Below are 26,694 nucleotides of genomic sequence, written 5' to 3'. Positions count from 1 at the left end.
GAGTGTGTGTGTCTCTAAGGTAAGTGGGCTGCTGGAGACCCAGAGAAGAGTTGCAGTTCAAGTTCAAAGGTGGTTTGTTGGCTGAATCCCCTCTTCTTCAAGGGAGCTCAGTCTTTTGCTCTTAAGACTTTCAACTGATTGGATGAGGCCCACCCACACTACAGAGGTTAATCTGCTTTACTCAAAGTTTACTGATTTAACAGTAAATCTAGGGACTTCCCTGGTAATCCAGTGCCTCAGACTCCATGTTCCCAATGCAGGGGGTCTGAGGGGTTCAAGTCAGGGAACTAGATCCCACACGTCACAACTAGGAGTTCACGTGCGAGAACTAAAGGTCCCGCGTGCAGCAAATAAGACCCAAAAAGCAGCCAAATAAATATTTACAAAGTTAATCTCACTGAAAAAAAAATACACAGAAACATCTAGAAGAGTGTTTGACTAAGTATCTGGGAACCACAGCCTAGCTAAGTTGACACAAAATTAACTATCATAATCACACAAGCAGGATGTTGCTCCCCACCCTCCTGAGGAAGTAAACTGCTTTGTGCCCAGCCCTGTGATAAGCACTTAATAAGCATCTGTCTTTAAACCTTACCACACCCAACAAGGCAGGAGGTACTATTATCATCTCTATTTTATAAACAAAGAAAAAATGAGGCTCAGAACAACAGAGCCAGGATTCAAATTCAAGTCTTCAAGGGCCAAACACATGCTCTTAACCAGTAAACCTACTCCTTTCAATACCCACCTTGACAAAAAGATGGAACCCCAGCTGCTCCAGATTCACTTCTATGCAGATCCCAAGGGGCACAGGCCACACACACTAGGGGCTCTGCTCTGCATGAACTTCTGTCTCAAAGAGACGACTGCCCAGACTCTTCCTGAAGATTTGGGGTCTGGCCAGTCCCCCTAAGCAAGAGAAAGTGTATCTCATTAGAACCCAAAAACTCTTGATCAAAAGCAGACAGCAGCAGTCGGCTTGCTCACTGCCCACAGAGGCTGGGCTTATCACCGCACACACTCTGGATTTCTCCTTCAGGCTCACAATCCCCAGGATGCCAGGTATTGAGACTGAGGGTGTGCTGGGACAGCAAAGCTGAAGCCCACCATCAGACCCACCCCAAACAGCTGAGAGAAACTTCTATCCTACCCAGTATTCACACATTCCCTCCTAACCAGGCTGAAAGGAGGCCACTCAGAGATAGCAAAGCACTTGGTCCCAGGCTCCACATTTCCAAGTCTGGGAGATGGAGGAGGAGGGCAGGCTTGCCAGCTCTACCCACAGCCAGAACACCTCCACAGCCTTCACAATGTATTCCCTCTCTTGTTCAACCAACATCTTCCAAGAACCATCTCTGTACCGAGGTCTGGCCCACGTGTAGCCCACAGTCTATAAAGAGTTAAATGGACCCAAGAGGAACCACTGGCACACAGATCACTGAGGGACCTGCAGGGGGCTTGGTGAGGAAGAGCTCTTTTGGAGAAAGTGAAAGTCACTCAGTCATGTCCAACTCTTTGCAACCCCATGGACTATATAGTCCATGGAATTCTCCATGCCAGAATACTAGAGCAGGAAGCCTTTCCTTTCTCCAGGGAATCTTCCCAACCCAGGGATCAAACCCAGGTCTCCCACATTGTAGGCACATTCTTTACCAGCTGAGCCGCAAGAGAAGCCCCAAAATACTGGAGTGGGTAGCCTATCCCTTCTCCAGATATGGAAGTCAACAGGAAGTCCTGAGTGAAGAACAGTGGGGGTGAGAGCCTGCCTGCAAACAGGAACAGCAAAGGGCTGACACGAGAGAGGAGTGGAGAACAATGGCACCGACCGCAGGCACAACAGCTCTGCGAGGGGTGGTCACAGCACAGCAAGGCCGACGACTGTATGGTGGAGTGCCATGTTGTGGCAACAGAGAGCATCCACTGGGCTCTGGGAAGCATCTTCTTCCCAGCCGGGCACTGGGGCCACAGAGTGTCCAGGTTAAGTGGAGGAAAGAGAGAGGCTGCCAAGAGCAGTGAGTCTTCTGCTAGTCTGCATCCAGGACTCAGATGCCTCACGGCTCACACATCCAGCTACCTGGAGCCTGGGAGCACCCTGCTCAAGACAAGGCTGTCTTCAGGGAGTGAGGAAGGGTTGTCAGAGGAGAGACAGAGAAGGCAGATGCCCCTACAGGAGGTGGGCAGAAACTGACAGATGGTCCTGCACAGATCCCTTCCTCTGAGCACAAAACCCTGGGACTCTGAGGACCAGAGAGAAGCTTCTATCAGGGGTTATAGGGGCAGAAGCCAGGTAGGCAAGGGGTATCCAAACAAGCTTGGACTGCACCGCGTGCAGTGGGGACATATTCAAACAAAGATGAGAATTGGTGTCAGGAGGTAGGGGAGTACAGGAGAAAGAGAACTGAGAAGTAGAGGGTATGCAAGCCCTAGTGGCAGGTATGGAGTGAAAAGAGAAGACCAACAGGCCTGGGGTCTAAATACCCCCATATGCAAGGGGTCAGTGGGCCCTCAAAGAAATTGGATGGTGGCTAGAAGGTGATCCCAGAGCCACAATTCTTCAATAGCCAGGGCTGGCTATGCCTGAATCTAAAATTAATATTAACCCCAATGTTCACAGCAGCACTATTTACAGTAGACAAGACATGGAAGCAACCTGAATGTCCATCAGCAGATGAATGGACAAAGAAGACATACAGATGGCTAACAAACACATGAAAAGATGCTCAACCTTGCTCATTATTAGAGAAAAGCAAATCAAAACTACAATGAGATACCACCTCACCCCAGTCAGAATGGCCAACATCAAAAAGTCTACAAACAGTAAGTGCTAGAGAGGGTGTGGAGAAAAGGGAACCTCTTGCACCGTTGGTGGGAATGCAAATTGATACAGCCACTATGGAAGATGGTATGGAGAGTCCTTAAAAAACTAGGACGAAAACCACCATGTGACCCAGTAATCCCACTCTTAGTAATATACTCCGAGGAAATCAAAATTGAAAAAGACACATGTACTCCAGTGTTAATTGCAGCACTATTTACAATAGCTAGAGCATGGTAGCAACCTAAATGTCCATCAACAGATGAATGGATAAAGAAGCTGTGGTACATATATACAATGTAATATGACTTAGCCATAAAAAGAAAGACATCTAAGTTAGTTCTAATGAAGTGGATGAACCTAGAGCCTATTACACAGAGTACAGTAAGTCAGAAAGATAAATATCATATACTAATGCATATATATGAAATCTAGAAAGATGGTAATGATTAATTTATTTGTAGGGCAGCAATGGAGAAACAGACATAGAGAACAGACTTTTGGACACAGTGGCGGTGGGTGGAGAGGGTAAGATGTACAGAGAGAGTAACATGGAAACTTGCATTGCCATATATAAAACAGATGGCTGTGGGAATTTGCTGTATGACTCAAGGAACTCAAACAAGGGTTCTGTATCAACCTAGAGAGGTGGAATGGGGAAGGAGATGGGAGAGAGGCTCAAAAGGGAGGGGTTATATGTATACCTATGACTGAATCATGTTGATGTTTGACAGGAAACAAAATTCTGTAAAGCAATTATCCTTCAATTAAAAAATAAATTTAAAAAATTAAAATTAAAAAAAGAAGATATGGTACCTATATATAATGGAATACTGGTGTTGCTGCTAAGTCGCTTCAGTCATGTCTGACTCTGCCAGCCCACCAGGCTCCCCCATCCCTGGGATTCTCTAGGCAAGAATACTGGAGTGGGATGCCATTTCCTTCTCCAATGCTACTCAGTCATAAAGAAGAATGAAATAATAATTCATTATCATGAATCATCATAGATTATCATAATAAGGAAGACAAAAATAAATATCATATGATATTGTTTATATGTGGAATATAAAATAATGATACAAATAAACATATTTACAAAATAGAAATAAAATCACAGATATAGAATTCCCATGGACAGAGAAGCCTGATGGGCTACAGTCCATAGGAACTAAAGAGCATCTTGATGAAGGTGAAAGAGGAGAGTGAAAAAGTTGGCTTAAATCTCAACATTCAAAAAACTAAGATCATGGCATCTGGTCACATTACTTCATAGCAAATAAATTGGGGAGAAATGGAAACAGTGACAGACTTTATTTTCTTGGGCTCCAGAATCACTGAAGATGGTGACTGCAGCCATGAATTTAAAAGATGCTTGCTCCTTGGAAGAAAAGCTATGACCAACCTAGACAGCATATTAAAAACCAGTGACATTACTTTACTGAAAAAGGTCTGTACAGTCAAGGCTATGGTTTTTCCAATAGTCATGTATGGATGTGAGAGTTGGACCATAAAGAAAGCTGAGCGCCAAAGAATTGATGCTTTTGAACTGTGGTGTTGGAGAAGACTCTTGAGAGTCCCTTGGACTTCAAGGAGATCAAACTAGTCAATCCTAAAGGAAATCAGTCCTGAATATTCATTGGAAGGACTGATGCTCAGACTGAAGCTCCAATACTTTGGCCACCTTATGCAAAGGGCTGACTCATTGGAAAAGACCCTAATGCTGGGAAGGATTGAGGGCAGGAGGAGAAGGGGACGACGGAGGATGAGATGGTTGGATGGCATCACCGACTCGATGGACAGGAGTTTGAGCAAACTCCAGGCATTGTTGATGGACAGGGAAGCCTAGTGTGCTGCAGTCATTAGAGTCAGACGGGGTCACAAAGAGTCAGACATGACTGAGCAACTGAACAACAAATGACCTAGTATATAGCACAGGGAACTATATTCAATATCTTAGAATAACCTATAATGGAAAAGAATCTGAAAAAAATTTATATATATATATTTTAAGTACATGTATATATTGGAAGGTTGGAGGGAGGTTCAAGAAGGAGGGGATATATGTATACATATAGCTGATTCACTTTGTTGTAAGGCAGAAACTAACACAACATGGTAAAGCAATTATACCCCAATAATAAAAGTATATATATATATATATATAAACTGAATCACTCTGCTATATACCTGAAACATTGTAAATCAACTGTACTTCCATTTTAAAAATTAGTATCAAAGTTTTAAAAACTAAATTTGATGAAATAGTATATTATATTATTCTCAAGTCTAGATGGGTATTATCTTTATGTGTACAAAGGTACTATTTTTATATGTTCACAGAAAATGAGTTTGTTTCCTTAGCTCCCATTTCTCCAAGGCCACTGGCCATCAGAGTTCATCCCTTCAAGCCCGAATTTTCTGCCAGCATGAACCCAGTTACCAGAGAGGAGCTATTGGTCAGCAGTGGCCAGAAGAACTGCTGGACAGTGTCCTGAGCAGCCCAGGAAGAAGGATGGCAAGTGACAACCACCAGTGCCCCCTCAGTGCACAAAGGGCAGAATGCACCCCCAGATCGACCAAGGACAGGGAGACTTTCAACAGCCCTGCGGGATAAGAGAGTGTGACTCATGATACCCCAAGGAAATCCTAAAAGGAGCCACAGCCCTTTGCACACACTGGTCAGGCTTTCTGAAAACCCAAGGACAATCTGAATCAGCACTAGCTGATATACTGCTAGTTAACCACATTACTGTTGTTTCAGGATACTAAAAAAAAAAAAAAACAAACTCATGCTGTATATTATCACCTTGATAAAAGAATACTAGAGAGGAAATGGACCCAAATGTTTATCACTGAATTCTGGGATAATATGCAGGCTAATCTTCTATACATTTATTTCCATTTTCTAAAATTTCTGCAAGGAGCTTTGCACACCACTTTTGTATTAAGAGAAATCTAACATCGACATCCACTAGTGAGTCACACAGGTGCACAGCAGAGAGCACTCTTGCTCCCTTTGGGTCAGGTGAGGACAAGAAGGACTCTTGTCTTTGGTGAATGGGGGCACCGTGAACGGAAGCACTCATCCCCCAGGTAAAATCAATGACGACAGAGCTGAGCCTACCTTATCCTTATGCATGCAACTTGAAGAAAGAAAAACAAAGCAGATGAAGGCTGATGGAAAGGCAGTGGAATCATTCCTATGGCCCAACCACCACCACATAAACGCCTCATCAATTCCTACCTCAGAGCCAATCGTCAGACTTTCCTTCCTAAGCATATGGCAGATTCAAACACTCAGACAATTCTACCATTAACAATGCTAGATAAACAATTCTCAAAGGAGAACATCTTCCTAAACACCAAGTAGGTGAGAAGAGCATGAAAAAGTAAAAGTCAACCCAGAGACAGAAGCAGGGTGGTCAGGCTATCTTCTTGAGAGCACTTGTCTATCCAGGTAAACAGGCTTTCATTTCAACAGCCTCATAGGTAACGGGAAGGAGTCTGCCAGGACACATTCTCATATAGAAAGCTCGGGCCCCAAAGAGTTATATTCTCAGGCTAAGGGTGAACTACAAGTTGAGCATCCCCACCCCAGCCCCAGGGAACCTCAAGGAAAGTTGCTTTAAGGCTGAGAAGAACAGAAAGGTCCTGCAGAGTCATAACCACATCTGCAGACCAAACTCATATCATCCACATTCAAAAAATCTTAAGCCTAAGATTTAAAGATGTCTCAGCAAAATATAAAATAGGTAACACAATCACAGAAAGAAAATAAATTCAAGGGACTTCGGGACATAGTAGTTTGCTATGGGTAGTTTAAGGATGAGTAGTTCGCTCATCCTTAGTAGGCAGATTAAGAGCTAAGATCAGATCAGATCAGATCAGTCGCTCAGTCGTGTCCGACTCTTTGTGACCCCATGAATCGCAGCAGGCCAGGCCTCCCTGTCCATCACCAACTCCCGGAGTTCATTGAGACTCATGTCCATCGAGTCAGTGATGCCATCCAGCCATCTTATCCTCTGTCGTCCCCTTCTCCTCCTGCCCCCAATCCCTCCCAGCATCAGAGTCTTTTCCAATGAGTCAACTCTTCACATGAGGTGACCAAAGTACTGGAGTTTCAGCTTTAGCATCATTCCTTCCAAAGAAATCCCAGGGCTGATCTCCTTCAGAATGGACTGGTTGGATCTCCTTGCAGTCCAAGGGACTCTCAAGAGTCTTCTCCAACACCACAGTTCAAAGGCATCAATTCTTCGGTGCTCAGCCTTCTTCACAGTCCAACTCTCACATCCATACATGACCACAGGAAAAACCATAGCCTTGACTAGATGAACCTTTGTTGGCAAAGTAATGTCTCTGCTTTTGAATATGCTATCTAGGTTGATCATAACTTTCCTTCCAAGCTAAAAGAACTGCAAAAAAATATTCAACTTCACTAAATAGTCATTGCTAATAATATTTACTATTATAACATGTATAGTATATATTATAATGATATATTATTTTTAATATTTGTATTTTTAAGCTATCTTATGCATTTAGCAAGATAAAGCAAATTAAAAATGGTATCAATCCGGATAGGAGATTTTGCTGCGCTAATAATCAACTTTGGACCTTCAGTGGCGTGAAACAACAAAGATTTATTTCTTGCCCATTCCCTACATCCAGTGGGGGCTGTTAGGATGCTCTGTGCATTACAGTTTCTCAATGACCCAGTCTGATAAAAACTCCATCTCAGAGCTTCCCTGGTGGCACAGTGGTAAAGAACCCACCTGCCAATGCAGGACACACGGGTTTGATCTCTAGTCCGGGAGGACTCTACATGGCGTGGAGCAACTAACCCCCCGGGCCACAACTGCTAAGCCTGTGCTCTAGAGCCTGGGAGCCACAAGTACTGAAGCCTGAGTGCTCTAGAGCCCACGCTCCACGACAAGAGAAGCCACCACAATGAGAAGCCGGCACACCACACCTAGAGAGTAACCCCTACTCTCCACAATGAGAGAAGAGACCGCGCAGCAACCAAGATCCAGCGTGGCTAAAAATAAACTACAAGTAAATACTTTTTAAAAACACTCCATCTCAATTCATTTCCATAACTGCTGAGGCTAAACTAAAGAGAATTGAAGCCAGGAATCAGGAATTAAGTGCTCTAGCCTGGAAGTGAAAAAATTCTATTCCTCCTCACAATTCATTGGCCAGAACGACTTCATATGCACAAATCCAAGCACAACAGGGGCAGTAAGTTCATAATTTTATTTGCCCCTGCAGAGCTGAAAACAGGATCAAAGAGCAACATTAAAGACTACAGAAAACTTGTGTTATCACACAAGAGACACAAACATCAATTCCAGAAGTTAAAGTCCTACAATTTAAATATGGATTGGAAATATCAATATAAATTTATATTTGTTGTGCAGTCACGCAGTCATGTCTGACTCTTTGCGACCCCACAGACTGCAGCTCGCCAGGCCTCCCTGTCCCTCACCATCTCCCGAAGTTCACCCAAGTTCATGTTCATTGCACTGGTGATGCCGTCCAGCCATCTCATCCTCTGACACCCTCTTCTCCTTCTGCCCTCAATCTTTCCCAGCATCAGGGACTTTTCCAGTGAGTCGTCTGTTCGAATTGGATGACCAAAATACTGGAGCTTCAGCTTCAGCATCGGTCCTTTCAGTGAATATTCAGGGTTGATCTCCCTTAATATTGACTGGTTTGATCTCCTTGCTATCCAAGGGATTTTCAGGAATCTTCTCCAGCACCACAGTTTGAAATTCATATTTATACTTCCACTAATCAAACTGACACTCAAATTTCAAAAGGACAAATAACTAAAGCTCACTCAAGAAGAAATAATCTGTATAGCTCCACAGCTATTGAAGAAAATTAATTCATAAATGGAAACTTTCCCACAAAGAGAACTTTAGGCCAGATGGTTTCACTGGTTCATTCTGCCACGGGGTCGATAAGAGTCGGGCACGACCGAGTGGCTTCACTTTCACTTTTCACTTTCATGCATTGGAGAAGGCAATGGCAACCCACTCCAGTGTTCTTGACTGGAGAATCCCAGGGATGGAGGACCCTGGTGGGCTGCCGTCTACGGGGTCTCACAGAGTTGGACTCGACTGAAGCGACGCAGCAGCAGCAGCAACAGCAGCAGTACCAATTCTACAAAAATTCTCCCAGGAAAATAGGAGAGGAGGGAATACTTCCCAACTCATCCAATGAGACAAAAGAAAAAAAAAAAAAAAAAAACACAGCCTCATCTCTCTCAAGAACAAGAACATAGATACCAATTTCCTTAGCATCATTTTAACAATTTCAATCCAATAATACATAAATAAAATAATACATCATGACCAACTAGAATTTATCCCAAACTGCAAGATTGGCTTAACATTTGAAAGTCAATGTAATTTACTACAATAACAGAGTAAAAACAGGAAAATCATATGATCATGTTAAGAGAAGCAGAAAACTAATTTGATAAGTATCCATACCCAATCATAATTTTTAAAAAACTCCCAGCAAAGCAGGAACAGAAAGGAGCTTCCTCAACCTGAAAAAAGGCACTTACAGAAAACTTACAGCTAATAAACTTACAGCTAATGTCACCTTTAATGGTGAAATGCTGAATGCTTCTTGTGATGGTTAATTTTGTGTGTCAGCTTGGTTAGGTCACAGTACCCACATATTGGGTCAAATATTATTCTAGATGTTTATGTTAAGGTGTTTTGATGAGATTAATATTTAAATCAGTAAACTTTAAGTAAAACAGATTACTTCCCTGGTGGCTCAGACAGTAAAGAATTTGACTGCGATGCAGGAGACTTGGGTTCGACCCCTGGGTTGGGAAGATCCCCTGGAGGAGGAAATGGCAACTTACTCCAGTGTTCTTGCTTGGAGAATTCCACGGACACAGGAGCCTGGCAGGCTACAGTCCATGGGGTGCAAGGAGTCTGACACGACTTGGCGGCTTAACAGTTTTAGTTTCATCCATAGCGTGGGTGGACCTCATCCAGTCAGTTGAAGGTCTTAATAGGGAAGTGACCTCCCTGAAAAGAGAATTCTTCTAGCAGACTGCCTTTGGACCCAAACTGTAGCATAAACTCATCTCTGGGTCTCCAGCTGCCACCTACCCTACAGATTTTAGACTTGCCAAGCCTCCACAGCCATGTGAGCCAGTCCTTTCAGACAGACAGATACCTGCCCACATCCATAGGTACCTTCTATTGGTCCTATCTCTCTGGAGAACCCCAATATACCTTCCCTCAAGTTGGTGTGCCAGTTATCAACTGATTATCTCTCAACCCCAACCCACCCTCCTTTCCTCTTCATTGTAATGCTGGAGCTGAATGAGCTCTGCGTGCCTTTCCCCTGGGCCACCTGCCTCAATGTTCCGCTTTTCTCTAGAGGGCTCTGGGAGACTCTGAAACAGCAGTGGGAAGAGGGACTTTCCTTTTGGAATCCACTTCTCCTTCCTTTTCATTAAGCCGAGGAGCCAGAGGACTATTATGGAAAACTCGCTGGTACTTACTTCAGCAATCCTCACACATCAGGCCAGCTGAACTTCCAGGGCCACCACCGGCCATGGTCTCCTCACTTGGAGTACACGTTTGTGACAGTCTGGCCAGAGGGCCTCAGATCACACTCCCACTGCCAGCAGCCTCCTCTGCTGCAACTCCAGCCGCGCCTCAGGCAACCATCTCCACCTGCCAAACCCACTGTGGCTCACTGACTCTAGCAATTTCCTTCAGCGCCAGCAGTCTGTGTGTTCCTGTAGCACCCATGCTCTCATCGGTTTGCATCTCATCTTCATGGAGGGATAAGATATGGCCTCCCTCCTCGGTCCTAGTTCTTCCATCACCCAGTCTTCCGGGACAGTATCAGCAGCTTTTGGTACTTGGTACTTTTGGATGCCACAGAATCTCCTCAAATCTCTTTTAGTAGTCAACCACCTGATACTAGCTAAGAAATTCTTTATATAAATTTCTGCCATTCAAATGGGTGTAGACTTGGTCTCCTGATTAGACTCTGACTGATATAACCGGGAATGCTGCTGCTGCTGCTGCTAAGTCGCTTCAGTCGTGTCCGACTCTGTGCGACCCCATAGACGGCAGCCCACCAGGCTCCTCTGTCCCTGGGATTCTCCAGGCAAGAACTCTGGAGTGGGTTGCCAGTTCCTTCTCCAATAAGGCAACATAATTGGGAATGCACTCATCACTGACTTTTGACAAATGTGCAAAAGCAGCTCAGTGGACGAAAGAGACTTTTCAACAAATGGTGCTGGAGCAGCTAGATATCCATGGGCGAAAAAATAAAAAACCTCAGCCCATATCACATCTTATCAAACATTTAACTCAAAATAGATCATGAACTTAGATGTAAAAGATGAAGCTATAAAACTTTTAAAGAAAAAGCAGTAGAAAATACTCAAGAGCTATAGTTAGGCAAAGAGCTCTTGGCTTGACACCAAAGACATGCTTCATAAAGAAAAATCTGATAAATTAGAGCTCACCAAAATTTAAAATGTTTGTGTTCTGTGAAAAATCCTGTTAAAAAAATGAAAGGATAAACTTCAGACTAGGATAAAATACTAGCAAATGATCTATCCAACAGAGGACTACTAACTTTGTTCTTCTTATAAAGAACAATCAAAATCCACAGTAAAATAGCAACCAACTAGAAAATGGGCCCAGGACATGAATTCTAAAACTCCAAAACTCATTTTACCAAGATGATACATAGATAGTAAATAAGTACATGAAAAGATGTTAAAAAAAAAAAATTTATGGTTACCAAAGGGGAAAAGAGGGGAGGGATAAATTAGGAGTTTGGGATTAACAGATACACACTAGTATATATAAAATAGATAAATAACATGGACCTACTGTATAGCACAGGGAATTACAGTCAATATCTTGTAACAACCTACAATGGAAAAGAATCTGAAAAAGAATATATATGTGTGTGTGTGTGTGTATATATATACACATACACGTATATATATGTATAACTGAATCACTTTACTGTACACCTGAAATGAACACAACATTGTAAATCAACTATCTGTGCCAAGTCGCTTCAGTTGCGTCCGACTCTTTATGACCCTATGGACCATAGCTCGCCACCACAGCTCCTCTGTCCACGGGATTCTCCAGGCAAGAATACTGGAGTGGGTTGTCATGCCCTCCTCCAGGGGATCCTCCTGACCTACGGATGGAACCTGAGTCTCTTACGTCTCCTGCATTGGCAGGCAGGCTCTTTACCGCTAGTACCACCTGGGAAGCCTGTACATCAACTATATGTCAATTAAAATTAATGAACAATTAACTGTTATCTTATTATCTGATAATTATCTTAATTACCTTTGTCGATTATCTCAACTAATTAGGATAAAATATAATAAAATAAAGATGTTCAACACCGTTAGCCATTAGAGACATATAGATTGAAACCACAATGAAATAACACTACACACATAGCAGAATTGCTTAAATACTATGCTGCTAAAATAAAAAATAGTGACAAAGCCAAATACTGCTGAGGATGCAGAAAAACTGGATCACTCATATATTACAGATCGGCACATAAAACGGAAGACAGTTGAGCAGGGTTTTTATTTTAAAAATCAGCACTCAGCTTCCATATGACCCAATAATTACATTCCTGGGCATTTATCCCATAGAAATTAAGATTTATCTTCTCACACAAAAAAGGGGCATACAAATGTTCATTACAGCTTTATTCATAACAGCCACAAACTGGAAAGAACTGAGATGTTCTTCATTCAGAGGGTGAATCATAACAAACTGTGGCACATCCACACCATGAAACACTACTCAGCAAAACAGGGGAGCAAACTACAGACACACAAAAGAGCCCTGAATGAACCTCCAGAGAATTATGCTGACTAAAAAGGCCTATTCCATAAGGCTTCATCCTGAACACATGATTCCACGTATATTACATTCCTGACATGGCAGAATGAAGGACTCATTAGTGGTCATCTGGCATTAAGAAAGGGTATGAGGGTGAGAATAAATTGGGTGTAGCTATGAAAGACAACATGGGAAATTCTTGCGGCGATGGGAATGTTTCGTCTTAATTGTATCAATGTCAAGATCCTGGTTTTAAGATTATACTATGATTTTTCAAGATATTACTTTTGGAGGAAACTGGGTAAAGGATACATAAGATTTCTCTATATTCTTTCTCACAACTGTATGCAAATCTACAATTATCTCAAAATTTTTTTAAATATTTAAACTTCCAGGCCAGTGTCACCAATGAATTCTATTAATATTAACCATTTCCAATTTTACACAAACTCTTCCAGACAATACAACAAAAGCAATAAAATTACAAATTTATTTTGTGATATTAGAATAACTCTTTCATATTGAAACCTAACAAGATGAATTCAAGACAGAGAAAAATTACAAGCCTATTTTACTCATAAAATATATATCAAAATCCTAAATAAAATATCAGCAAACTGAACGCAGCAACTTAGAAAAAGGATAATGCATTATGACTAAGTTGAATTAATCCCAGAAATGCAAAGTTGATTTAATATTAGGAAATAATAATTGATGTAATTTACCACATTATTGGATTAAAAGACAGGAGAGAGTAGAAAAGGCATTGCAAAAATTCTAAGTTCATTCACTTTCACGGTGTCCTCTTTGCAAAGTAGAAACAGAATAAAACTTTCTTGATTATTAGAGACAAAAATCTATACCAAACATTCTTCATAGTAAAACTGCAGGCATCCCTGTTGGCTCAGTGGTAAAGAATCCACTTGCTAATGCAAGAGATTCGGGTTCGATCCCTGGTCTGAGAAGATCCCACATGCCATGGAGCAACTAAGCCCATGCATCACAACTATCGATCCTGTGCTCTAGAGCCTGTGAGCCACAAGTACTGAAGCCCACAAACCCTAGAGCCCATGCTCTGCAACAAGAGAAGTCACGGCAATGAGGAGTCCTTGCACCACAATGAAGAGTAGCCCCTCTCACTGCAACTAGAGAAAGCCTGAGTACAGTAACAAAGACCAGCACAGCCATAAAATAAGTAAATTCAATTTTTTTTTTAATTGCAAGTGCTCCCATTCAGATAGGGAATAAGACAAAGATCTCACTTACTGCCACTTCAGTTCAGTCCTGTGCACCATGGTTCTAGCCAGATCAATAAGATAAGAAATTGCAATAAAAAGTATAAGGGTTTCAAACAAACAAACCAAAAATAAAAAATAAAAAAAAGATTATATGACTGTGTAGGTAGAAAATTTTAATGAATATACAAGATATATTATTAAAATTAATGAGAGTTGAGTAAGGTTACTGGATTAAAAAATTAGGACAACAACAAAATCAATTCTGTTTCTATATACTATCACAAACAATAAAAATAAAATTTATTATTTTGAAAGATACCATTAACAATAATATTAAAAGAGTGTCCAGGAATAGAATCAACAAAGGTATATAAGATGTATTTGACACTATTAAATGGAGAGATATACAATGTTGATGGATTGGACAATTTAATAATATACTGATGTTAATATTCCCCAAACTGATTTATAGAATAATAACCATCTAAATCATAACTTCAAGAGGTAATTTTGGCAAGCTAATTCTGAAATTTATAGAAGTTTGAAAGGCCACAAATAGCTAAGAAACTCAAAACAAAAGCTGAAGGAATTTACTGTATCAAATAATAAGACAGTATAAAAATATAGTCATTAATCCACAGAACAGACTTGTGATTGCCAGTGGGGGTAGGGTAGGGCAGGGGAGAGATGAAATGGGAGTTTGGGATTAGCAGATACAAACCATTATATATAGAATGGATAAACAGCAGGGTCCTCCCTAGTAACAAAAGGAACTGTATTCAATATTTTATAATAAACCATAATGAAAAAGAACACATATATCTGAATCACTTGGAAATACCTCAAAAATTAACACAATATTGTAAATTAACTATACCTCAATTTTAAAATATAGGCATTAGGGACTTCCCTGGTGGTCCAAGTGGTTGAGAGTCCATCTGCCAATGTAGGGAATGTAAGTTCTATCCCTGGTCCAGGAAGATTCCATACGCTGCAGGGCAATTAAGTTTGTGTACCACAACCACTGAAGCCCTCACACGCTAGAGCCCATGCTCCAGAATAAGAGAAGCCACTGCAATGAGAAGCCTGCACACTACAGCTAGAGAGTAGCCCCCACTTTCTGCCACTAGAGAAAGCCCACGCACAGTAATCAAGACTCACTCAGCACAGCCAAAGATAAATTAATTAATTTGTTAAAAATATATAGGCATCTGCTCCCAGCTCAGCTGAGGGCAGGATGCTGAGGAGGATATGGATGAGCCCCAGGTGACCAATGGAGCCTCAACATTAGAACAGCCCTGGGACTGAGTGGAGAGACTCCCCATTTCCACTTCCAAATAGTTTAAACAATTAAAAATGAGGACAGGATGGAGAAGACAGAAGAGTCAGATGGGGCGCTTACCTTCTCCCACAAAAACATTAAAAAGTACATCTGCGAGTGGACCAGTTCACATAGAACACCTATTGAACACCACAAGAAGACTTCAGAATCCTGGAAGGGCAAGAACACCACCACATAACCAAGTAGGACAAAAGGAAAAAGAAAAGGAAAGGGATCATGATGAGGCCTGTGCCCAGGGAGAGAGCTGTGAGGAGGAGAGGTTCTTAGACCCTGGGAAGTCCCCTCACTGGGGTGGAGCTCAGCCTGGATGGAGGAGGAGCTTTGGAGCTCAGAAGGAGACCGCAGCGACCAGCTTGCAGAAGGCAAACTGAAGAGTAACCTGCACAGAAGGTCAGCACCCAAGGCCCTGCGCTCCCCAGCATGAGGGACGTGACCGTCAGTGCCAGTGGGAGCTGAATGCTGAAGTTCAGGCTTCAGAGGTCAGACTCAGGGAGAAGACTGGAATCGGCTACACAGACACAGCCCAAAGAGGCTGGACTGGGGCAACTGAGGATGTACTCAAAAGAAGTCTGGGCCCACCAGAGAGGCAAGGTGCCATTACTGGGGGCAAGAAGGAGAAGGGTGTGACCACCATAAGAACTTCTTTCCCTGTGAGTGCTCCCAGACAAGAGGTCACCATGTACAGGAGCTCCCAGGGCAGACACAAAGAGCCATCGCCATAGTGGGCTCCAGAGTTAGCCTTGGGCTACCACTACAAGACCCACAGGCAGGTCCCAAGCACTGCTGTCCCAGAAGTGCACAGAGAGCAGCCACCCCTGGGAGACCCACGAGCAAGCATCAAGTGCCTCCCCCACTGCCACAGGACTATTCAGACCACAGCCACCCACAGGAGACCAGCAAGCAGGCCCCAAGCCCCGCCCCTGCCATTCCAGGAGTGTGCAAGGGCCACTGCACCTGCACATCTGATATCAAGGGGATAAGGGCCAGCACACACTGAGGACAGAGAGAAAGCATCTAAACTAAAAGGAGCAGCCCCTCGATTCTGGAAAAGATGGTAGAGTACCAGGACTTGAGCTCAGCTCCTCTCACAAACACCAACTCACAATTAACTGCTGAATGACCATTGACCAAAAAGACTGGAACTTACAACAAAAGACAAAGAAGATGGTAGAAGGAGATGGTAGGAGGGGCTCTCTGGCAATATAATCAAATCTCATACCTTCCTGGGGGAGGTGGAGGGACGGTGAAACACGAAGTGGCAAGTAATCATATGGGAGAGGTTCTCCCACAAGATTTCTGAGTCCACCTCAGGCTTCCTAGTTCAAGGGTATGGCATCAGGGGGAGGAGCCCCCAGACATTTGGCTTTGAAGATCAGCATGGCTTGAGTGCAGGACCTCCACAAGACTGGGGGAAAGAGAGAACCTACTCTTGATGGCTGCAAACAAGCTTTCATGTACAATGGGACCCAGCATAAAGCAGTAACTCCAAGGGGCCTAGGCTGGATGTAACTATAATTCTTGGAGTGTCTCCTAGTGTTGCGGGGGTTGGCTGTGGCTCACTGGGGAGGCAAGGACACTGGTGGCAGAGGCCCCAGAGAATACTGATCAGTGTGAGCTCTTACCAAGGTCATCATTAGGGCATCAAGACCAACAGCCTATGGGTTCTAGTGCTGAAATGCCTCAGGCCAAATATTAACCAGAGGATAGAAATACAGGCCCACTCATTAGCAGACAGGCTGCCTAAAGCCATACTGAGCCAACAGCTACCTCTGAACACAATCCTTGACACAGCCATGCCCAGCAGAGAGACAGGACCCAGCTCCACCCACCAGAGGGCAGGCACCAGTCCCTCCCACCAAACCTGCACAAGTGCCTGCACCAAATTCACCCACGAGTATGCAGACACCAGAGGCAAGAGGAGCTATGATTCAGCAGCCAGCAGAAAGGAAACCACCAACATAGAAATTGAGACAAAATTAGAGGACAGAGAAATATGTTCCAGATGAAGGAACAAGATAAAAAACACAGAGAAAAAAAATTAAGTGCAGACAGGCAACTTACCTGAAAAAAATTTAGAGTGATGATAGTAAAAGATGATGCAATGTAAAATGATGATAGTAAAGATGATGCAAATCTTGGCAGAAAATGGTGGAAGAGATAGAGAAGATACAAGAGATGTTTAACAAAGAGAAGATTTAAAGAACAAACAGATGAATGATACAATAACTGGAATAAAAATATACTACAAGGAATCAACAGCAGAGTAACTGAGGTAGCAGAATGAAGAGGTGAGCTGGAAGACAGAATGGTGGAAAACACTGCTGCAGAAGAGAAAAAAGGGATTAAAAAATGAGGACAGTCACAGAGACTTCTGGGACAATGCAGAGTGAAGTCAGTCAGAAAGAGAATGATAAATATCTTATATTAATACATATATATGGACTCCAGAAAGATGCTACCAATGGTCCTATGTGCAGGACAGCACAGGAGACATAGACTTAAAGAACAGACTTGAACTCAGTGGGAGAAGGAGAGGGTGGGTGATTTGAGAAAAGAGCATTGAAACATATACATTATTGTATGTAAGAGATAGCCAACGGGAGTTTGATGTATGATGCAGGGTGCTCTGTGACAACCTGGAGGGATAGGGTGGAGAGGGTGGAGAGGGAGGTGGGAGGGTGGTCCAGGAGGAAAGGACATGTGTATGCCTGTGGCCGATTCATATTGATGCATGGCAAAAATCATCACAATATTGTAAAGTAATTATCTTTTAATTAAAATAAATAAAAAATAAATAACCCTCCACAAAAAAGCATCAATATTCACATTATAGGGTCCAAGAAGGAGGAGAGAGAGAGAGAAAAGACCTGAGAAAATACTGAAAGAAAATATAGCCAAAAACTTCCCTAATATGGGACCAGAAACTGTCACGCAAGTCCTGGAACTGCTACTCAGTTTATCCCAGGCAGAATAAACCCAAAGAGGAACATGCCAAGACACATAGTAATCAAACTGACAAAAATTAAAGACCAAGGAATACTAAAATCAATGAGAGAAAAGCAACAAAGATGTATAAGGGAATGCCCAGAAGATTATCAACTGATTTCTCAGCAAAAATTCTGCTGGCAAGAAGGGAATGACACAATATATTTAAAGTGATGAAAGCAAACACCTACAATCGAGAATACTCTACCTAGCAAGGCACTTATTCAGATTTGATGGAGAAATCAAAAGCTTTATCAACTAGCAGAAGCTAAAAGAATTCAGCACTACTAGACCACCGTTGTCACAAATGCTAAAGAAAATCCTCTAGGGAGAAAAGACCAAAGCTAGAATCAAGAAAATGACAAATGGGAAGGCTCACTGGTAAAGGCAAACTTACAGGAAAGGTAGGAAATCATCCACACACAAACACAATATGAACACCAGCAATCATGAGGAAAGAACAAATGCAGGATACTGGAGTCCACTTGAAATTTAAAAACCAGAGACTTAAAATAATTATATGTATGTATCTGTATATATAAATATATATGTGTATAAATATGTATAAATGTATATGTGTATACACACACACACACACACACACACACACACACACACACACACATGAACTCCTTATTGCAAAATTCAGACTTAAATTGAAGAAAGTAGGGAAAACCACTAAAACATTCAGGTATGACCTAAATCAAATCCCTTACAATTATACAGTGGAAATGACAAAAATTTCAAGGGATTAGATCTGACAGAGTGCCTGAAGAACTATGGACAGAGGTTCTTAACATTGTACAGATGGCAGTGATCATGACCATCCCCAAGAAAAAGAAATGCAAAAAGGCAAAATGGTGGTCCAAGAAGGCCTTACAAATAGCTGAGAAAAGAAGAGAAGCTACAGGGAAAGGAGAAAAGAAAAGCTATACCCATCTGAATGCAGAGTTCCAGAGAATAGCAAAGAGAGACAAGAGAGCCTTCCTCAGTGATCAATGCAAAGAAATAGAGGAAAACAAGAGAATGGGAAAGACTAGAGATCTCTTCAAGAAAATTAGAGATACCAAGGGAACATTTCATGCAAAGATGGGCTCAATAAAGGACAGAAACAGTATGGACCTAACAGATGCAGAAGATATTAAGAAAAGGTGGCAAGAATACACGGAAGAACTACACAAAAAAAGATCTTAATGACCTCTGCAGATAACACAATGGTGTGATCAATCACCTAGAGCCAGATATCCTGGAGTCCGAAGTCAAGTGGGCTTTAGGAAGCATCACTACGAGCAAAGCTAGTGGAGGTGATGGAATTCCAGTTGAACTATTTCAAGTCCTAAAAGATGATGCTGTGAAAGTGTTGCACTTGATATGCCAACAAATTTGGAAAACTCAGCAGTGGCCATAGGACTGGAAAAGGTCAGTTTTCATTCCAATCCCAAAGAAAGGCAATGCTAAAGAATGTTCAAATTACCACATGACCTGGTTTCAATCCCTGGGTGGGGAAGATCCCCTGGAGAAGGAAATGGCACCCCACTCCAGTATTCTTGCCTGGAAAATCCCATGGATGGAGGAGCCTGGTAGGCTACAGTCCATGGGGTTGCAAAGAGTCGGACATGCCTGAGCGACTTCACTTTCTTTCACATGCTAGCAAAGTAATGCTCAAAATTCTCCAAGCCAAGCTTCAACAGTATGTGAACTAAGAACCTCCATATGTTCAAGCTGGATTTAGAAAAGGCAGAGGAACCGGAGATCAAATTGCCAACATCCATTGGATCATCAAAAAAGCAAGAGAGTTCCAGAAAAACATCTACTTCTGCGTTATTGACTATGCCAAAGCCTTTGACTGTATGGATCACAACACTGTGGAAAATTCTTAAAGAGATGGGAATACCAGATCATCTTACCTGCCTCCTGAGAAATCTGTATGCAGGTCAAGAAGCAACAGTTAGAACTGGACATGGAACAACAAACTGGTTCCAAATTGGGAAAGGAGTTCCTCAAGACTGTATATTGTCACCCTACTTATTTAACTTATATGCAGAGTACATTATGCAAAATGCCGGGCTGGATGAAGCACAAGCTGGAATCAAGATTGCTGAGATACATCAATAACCTCAGATATGCAGATGATACCACCCTTATGGCAGAAAGCAAAGAGGAACTAAAGAGTCTCTTGATGAAGTGAAAGAGGAGAGTGTAAAAGCTGGTTTAAAACTCAACATTCAGAAAACTAAGATCATGGGATCTGGTCCCATCACTTCATGGAAAATAGATGGGGAAACAATGGAAACAGTGGTAGACTTTATTTTCTTGGGCTCCAGAATCACTGAAGATGGTGACTGTAGCCATGCAATTAAAAGTGCTTGCTCCTTGGAAGAAAAGCTGTGACCAACCTAGACAGCATATTAAAAACCAGAGACTTGACTTTGCCAAGAAAGGTCTGTCTAGTCAAAGCTATGGTTTTTTCAGTAGTCATGTATGTATGTGAAAGTTGGACCACAAAAAAAGCTGAGTGCTGAAGAATTGATGCTTTTGAACTGTGGTGTTGGAGAAGACTCTTGAGAGTTCCTTGGACAGCAAGAAGATCAAACCAGTCAATCCTAAAGGAAATCAGTCCTGAATATTTATTGGAAGGACTGATGCTGAGGCTGAAGCTCCAATACTTTGGCCACCTAATGGAAAGAACTGACTCACTGGAAAAGACTGTGATGCTAGGAAAGATTAAAGGTAGGAGGAGAAGGGGACAACAGAGGATGAGATGGTTGGATGGCTTCATCAACTCAATGGACATGAGTTTGAGCAAGCTCTGGAAGTTGGTGATAGACAGAGAAGCCTGACATGCTGCAGTCCATGGGGTCGCAAAGAGTCAGACATGGCTGTGTGACTGAACTGAACTGATACATATACTCAAAATCTACAATAGATACGTACACCAAAAAGACAAAACAAAGCAACCCAAACACAACAATAAAGATAATCATCAAATCACAAGAGAACAAAAGAGGAAGGGAAGGAAAAATACCTTCAGAAACAAGTCCAAAAGAATTAGCAACAAAGACACACTATATCAATAATTAACTTAAATGTAAACATATTAAATGTTCCAACCAAAAGACATAGACTGATTGAATGGATACAACAATATATATGCTATCAACAAGACACCCACTTCTGATATGGGTACACATACAGACTGAAAGTGAGGGGATGAAAAAGTTATTTCATGAAAATGGAAACTAAAAGAAAGCTGGAGTAGCAATACTCATACGAGACAAAAAAAAAAAAAACTTTAAAATAAAGAATGTTGAATGTTACGAGACAAAGAAGTACTCTACATAATGATCAAGGGATCACTCCATGAAAAAAGATAACAATTACAAATATATACACACCCAACATAGGAGCATCTCAATATATGTCAAATAAAGACCCATTAAAGGAGAAATTAACAGTTACACAATAATAGTGGGGAACTTTAACATCCCACTTTCATCAATGAACAGATCACTCAGACATAAAATAGGGGGAGAAGGCTTAAATGACACATTAGACCAGATCGAATTTATCTGTACAGAATTCCATCCAAAAACAGCAGAATACACATCCTTTTCAAGTGCACATGAAACATTCTCCAGGACTTACCACATACTGGGTCACAAAGTGAGCCTCAGAAAATTTAAGAAAACTAAAATCATATCACGCATCTTTTCCAACCAGAACACTATGAGATTAGACATTAACTACAGGAAAAATTACTGTAAAAATAAAACCCCACAAACATGTGGAGGATAAACAATATACTACTAACCAACCAATGGATCACTGAAGAAATCAAAATAAGCCTAGACACAAATGAAAACGTAAGCATGACGATCCAAAACCTACAGGGCACAGAAATAGCAATTCCAAGGGGAAGTTTATAGCAATACAATCTTACCTCAGGAAACAATAAAAATCTTAAATAAACAATCTAACCTTACACATAAAGCAACTATAAAAGAAGAACAAGCAAAACCCAAAGCTAATAGAAGGAAAGAAATCATAAAGATCAGAGCAGAAATAAATGAAGTGGAGACAAAGAATACAATAGAAAAGATCAATGAAACTAAAAGCTGATTATTTGAAAAGACAAAATTGATCAAACTTTAGACAGAGTCATGAAGAAAAAAAAGGGAGAGGGCCCAATCAATAAAATTAGACATAAAAAGAGAGATATTACAATGGACACCACAGAAATACAAAGAATCATAAGAGACTACTACAAGCAAATATACAACAATAAAATGGACAACCTAGGAGAAATGGATGAATTCTTAGAAAGGTACAATCTTCCAAGACTGAACCAGATAGAAATAGGGGATATGAACAGGTCAATCACAAGTACTGACATTGGAACTGTGATTTTAAAACTTGCAACAAACAAAAGTCCAGTACCCAATGGCTTCACAGGCAAATTCTATCAAACATTTAGAGAAGAGTTAACACCTATATTTCTGCAACTCTTCCCAAAAGTTGCAGAAGAAGAAACACTCCCTAGTTCATTCCTTGAGGCCACCATCATCCTAATACCAAAACCAAAGATACCATCAAAAAATAAAAGGAAGAAAGTTATGGGTCAATATCACTGATCAACATAGACACAAAATTCTCAACAAAATACCAAAAAAATCCAACAACACATTAAAAAGATCATACACCATGATTGTGTGGGATTTGTCCCAGAAATACAAGGATTCTTTGATATCCACAAATCTATTAGTGTGATACACCATGTTAACAAACTGAAGAATAAAATCCATATGATTATCACAACAGATGCAGAAAAAGCTTTGACAAAATTCAACCCCCATTTATGAAAAAAACCCTCCAGCAAGTGGGCATATACAGAACTTGCTGCTGCTGCTGCTGCTGCTAAGTCACTTCAATCATGTCCGACTCTGTGCAACCCCATAGATGGCAGCCCACCAGGCTCCCCCGTCCCTGGGATTCTCCAGGCAAGAACAGTGGAGTGGGTTTCCACCTCCTTCTCCAATGCATGAAAGTGAAAAGTGAAAGTGAAGTTGCTCAGTCATATCCGACTTTTAGTGACCCCATGGACTGCAGCCCAGCAGGCTCCTCCATCCATGGGATTTTCCAGGCAAGAGTACGGAACTTAGCTCAACATTAATAAAGGTCATATGTGGCAAACCCACAGCTAACATCATTCTCAATGGTAAAAAGCTCAAAGCATTTCTTCCAAGATCAGGAACAAGTCAAGGATGTCTATTCTTGCCACTTTTATTCAACACAGTTGTGGAAGTCCTAGTCACAGTAATAAGAAAAGAAAAAGAAATAAATGGAATCCAAATCAGAAGTAAGGTTGTCACTGTTTGCAGATGACATCATACTATACGTAGAAAATCCTAAATATGCTACCAGAAAACTACTAGAGCTCAATGAATTCAGTAAATTTGGAGGAAATTAATTAATACACAGAAATCTCTTGCATTCCTATACACTCACAATAAAAAAAAGGAAGATAAATTAAGGAAACAATCCTATTTACCACTGCATCAAAAAGAATAAGAACACCTAGGAATAAACCTACCTAAGGAGGCAAAAGATCTGTACTCTGAAAACTAAGATGCTGATAAAAAAAAAAACTGAAGATGACACAAACAGTTGGAAAGATATACTAAAATGATTATACTACCCAATGTGAAAATCACTCAGTCGTGTCTGACTCTTTGTGACCCCATGGACTATACAGTCCATGGAATTCTCCAGGCCAGAATACTGGAGTGGGTAGCCTTTCCCTTCTCCAGGGCATCTTCCCAACCCAGGGATCAAACCCAGGTCTCCCGCATTGCAGGTGGATTCTTTACCAGCTGCGCCACAAGGGAAGCCCAAGAATACTGGAGTGGGTAGCCTATCCCTTCTCCAAGGGATCTTCCTGACCCAGGAATTGAACCTGAGTCTCCTGCATTGCAGGCATATTCTTTACCAACAGAGCTATGAGGGAAGCCCCATAGGAACTACCCAAAGGAATGCATAGATTCAATGCAATACCAATGGCATTTTTCACAGAACTAGAACAAAAATATTTTTTAATTGTACGGAAATACAAAAGACCCAAAATAGCCAAAGCAACCCTGACAAAGAAAAGCAGAGCTGTAGGATTAGGTTCTCTGACTTCAGACTTCAGACTATACTACAAAGCTATAGCAATCAAAACACTTTGGTACTAGGGCAAAAACAGAAACATAGATCAATGAAAAAGGATAGAAATTCCAGGAATAAACCCACACACTATGATCAATTCATCTATGACGTAAGAGGCAAGATTATACAATGGAGAAAAGACAGTCTACTCAATAAGTGGTGCTAGGAAAATTGGACAGTTACATGTAAAAGAATGAACTCAGAACATTCTTTAATATCATCCACAAATATAAATTCAAAATGAATCAAAGACCTAAATGCAATGCCAGACACTGTAAAACTTAGAAGAAAACATACGCAGAACTTTCTTTGACATAAATGGTAGTAATATCTTCCTTCATCTGCCTTTTAGAGTAATGAAAATAAAAGTGAACAAATGGAACCTAATTAAACTTAAAAGCTTCTGCACAGCAAAGGAAATCATGAACAAAAAGACAACCCACAAAATGGGAGAAAACATTTGCAAATGAAGCAACCTATAAGTGATTAATGTTCTAAGTGTACAAAATGGGCAGAAGATCTACATAGACATTTCTCCAAAGACAACATACAAATATCAAGAAGCACATGAAAAGATGCCCAGCATCACTAATTATCAGAGAAATACAAATCAAAACTATAATGAGGTATCACCTCACACAGGTCAGAATGTCCATCACCAAAAAATCTACAAACAAACATGATAGAAAGCCCAGAGATAAACCCATGCACCTACGGGTACCTTATCTCTGACAAAGGAGGCAAGAATATACAGTGGAGGAAAGGCAGCCTCTACAATAAGTGGTGCTCGGAAAACTGGACAGCTGCATGTAAAAGAATGAAACTAGAATACTTTATAACGCCATACACAAAAATAAACTCAAAATGAATTAAAGATTTAAACATAAGGCTAAAAAACTCTTAGAGGAAAACATAGGTGGTACACATTTTGACATACATCACAGCAAGATCCTCTTTGACCCAACTATTAAACCAAAATAAAAACAAAAGTAAACAAACAGGACTTAATTAAACTTAAAAGCTTTTGCACAGCAAAGGAAACAATAAACAAGATTAAAGGGCAACCCTCAGAATGGAAGAAAATAAATTGCAAATGAAACAACTTACAGAGGATTAATTCCCAAAATATACAAGCATCACATGCAACTCAATATCAGAAAAATAAACAACCAGTCAAAAAATGGGCAGAAGACCTGAACAGACATTTCTCCATAGAAGACATACAGATGACCAACAACCACGTGAAAAGATGCTTAATGCCGCTCGTTATTAGAGAAATGCAAATCAAAACTACAATCAAGTATCATCTCACACCAGTCAGAATGGCCATCATTAAAGAATTTACAAACAATAAATGCTGGAGAGAAGTGGAGAAAAGGGAACTTTCTTGCACTGTTGGTAGGAATGTAAATTGATACAGCCACTATGGAGAACAGTTCAAAATAGAACTACATATGACCCAACAATCCCACTGCTGGGCATATACCCTGAGAAAAAAACATAATCGAAAGAGATACATGTACCCCAATGTTTGTTGCAGCATTTTTTACAATAGCTAGGACGTGGAAGCAATCTAGATGTCCATCAATAGATGAATGGATAACGAAGATGTGGTACATTATACAATGGAATATTACTCAATTATTAAAAAAAAAAAGGACACATTTAAGTCGGTTCTAATGAGGTGGATGAACCTCGAGCCTATTATACAAAGTGAAGTAAGTCAGAATGAGAAAGACAAATACTGTATATTAATACACGTGTATGGAATCTAGGAAGATGGTACCGATGAACCTATTTGCAGGGCAGCAATGGAGACACAGACATAGAGAACAGATTGTGGACACGGTGAGGGAGGAGAGAGTGGGATGAATTGAGAGAATATCATGGAAACATACACATTACCATATGCAAAATAGATAGCAAGTGAGAATTTACTGTGCAAAAGAGGGAGCTCAACCCGGTGTTCTGTGACAACCTAGAGGGATGGGATGGGGTGGGAGATGGGAGGGGGTTCAAGACGGGACATATATATATCTGTGGCTGCTTCATGTTGATATGTGGCAGAGGCCAACACAATATTGTAGAGCAATTGTCCTCCAATAATTAAATTTTGTTCTACACTCCAATATTGTACAATTATAATTTTAATAATTATTAGCTGCTCAAGAACAGTTATGTTTTATGAGTATTGTTAAATTGTCATCACCAACAGAATGATACTCAGATGCA

The 26,694-nt window shown here is 41.1% G+C and overlaps 1 long non-coding RNA gene across 2 annotated transcripts in view; it reads right to left on the bottom strand.

The window, feature by feature from the left end:
* Positions 1-26,694, bottom strand: part of LOC147369365 (uncharacterized) — a 166,979-nt gene that overhangs the window by 21,522 nt on the left and 118,763 nt on the right. Inside the window, exon 3 of one of the 2 annotated variants that reach the window (XR_015167402.1) lies at positions 749-909. The exons of the other annotated variant lie outside the window; for it this stretch is intronic. This is a non-coding gene — a long non-coding RNA (uncharacterized LOC147369365). The remainder of the gene's footprint in view (positions 1-748; positions 910-26,694) is intronic. 2 annotated transcript variants of the gene reach the window in all.

This window comes from Bos grunniens, chromosome 7 (assembly GCF_055505025.1).
Source record: "Bos grunniens cultivar Pamir isolate PY7600 chromosome 7, Bosgru_T2T1.0, whole genome shotgun sequence".
Lineage (NCBI taxonomy): Eukaryota > Metazoa > Chordata > Mammalia > Artiodactyla > Bovidae > Bos > Bos grunniens.
The sequence above is the reverse complement of the archived record's forward strand: the minus strand, read 5'-3'. Positions and strand labels throughout refer to the sequence as shown.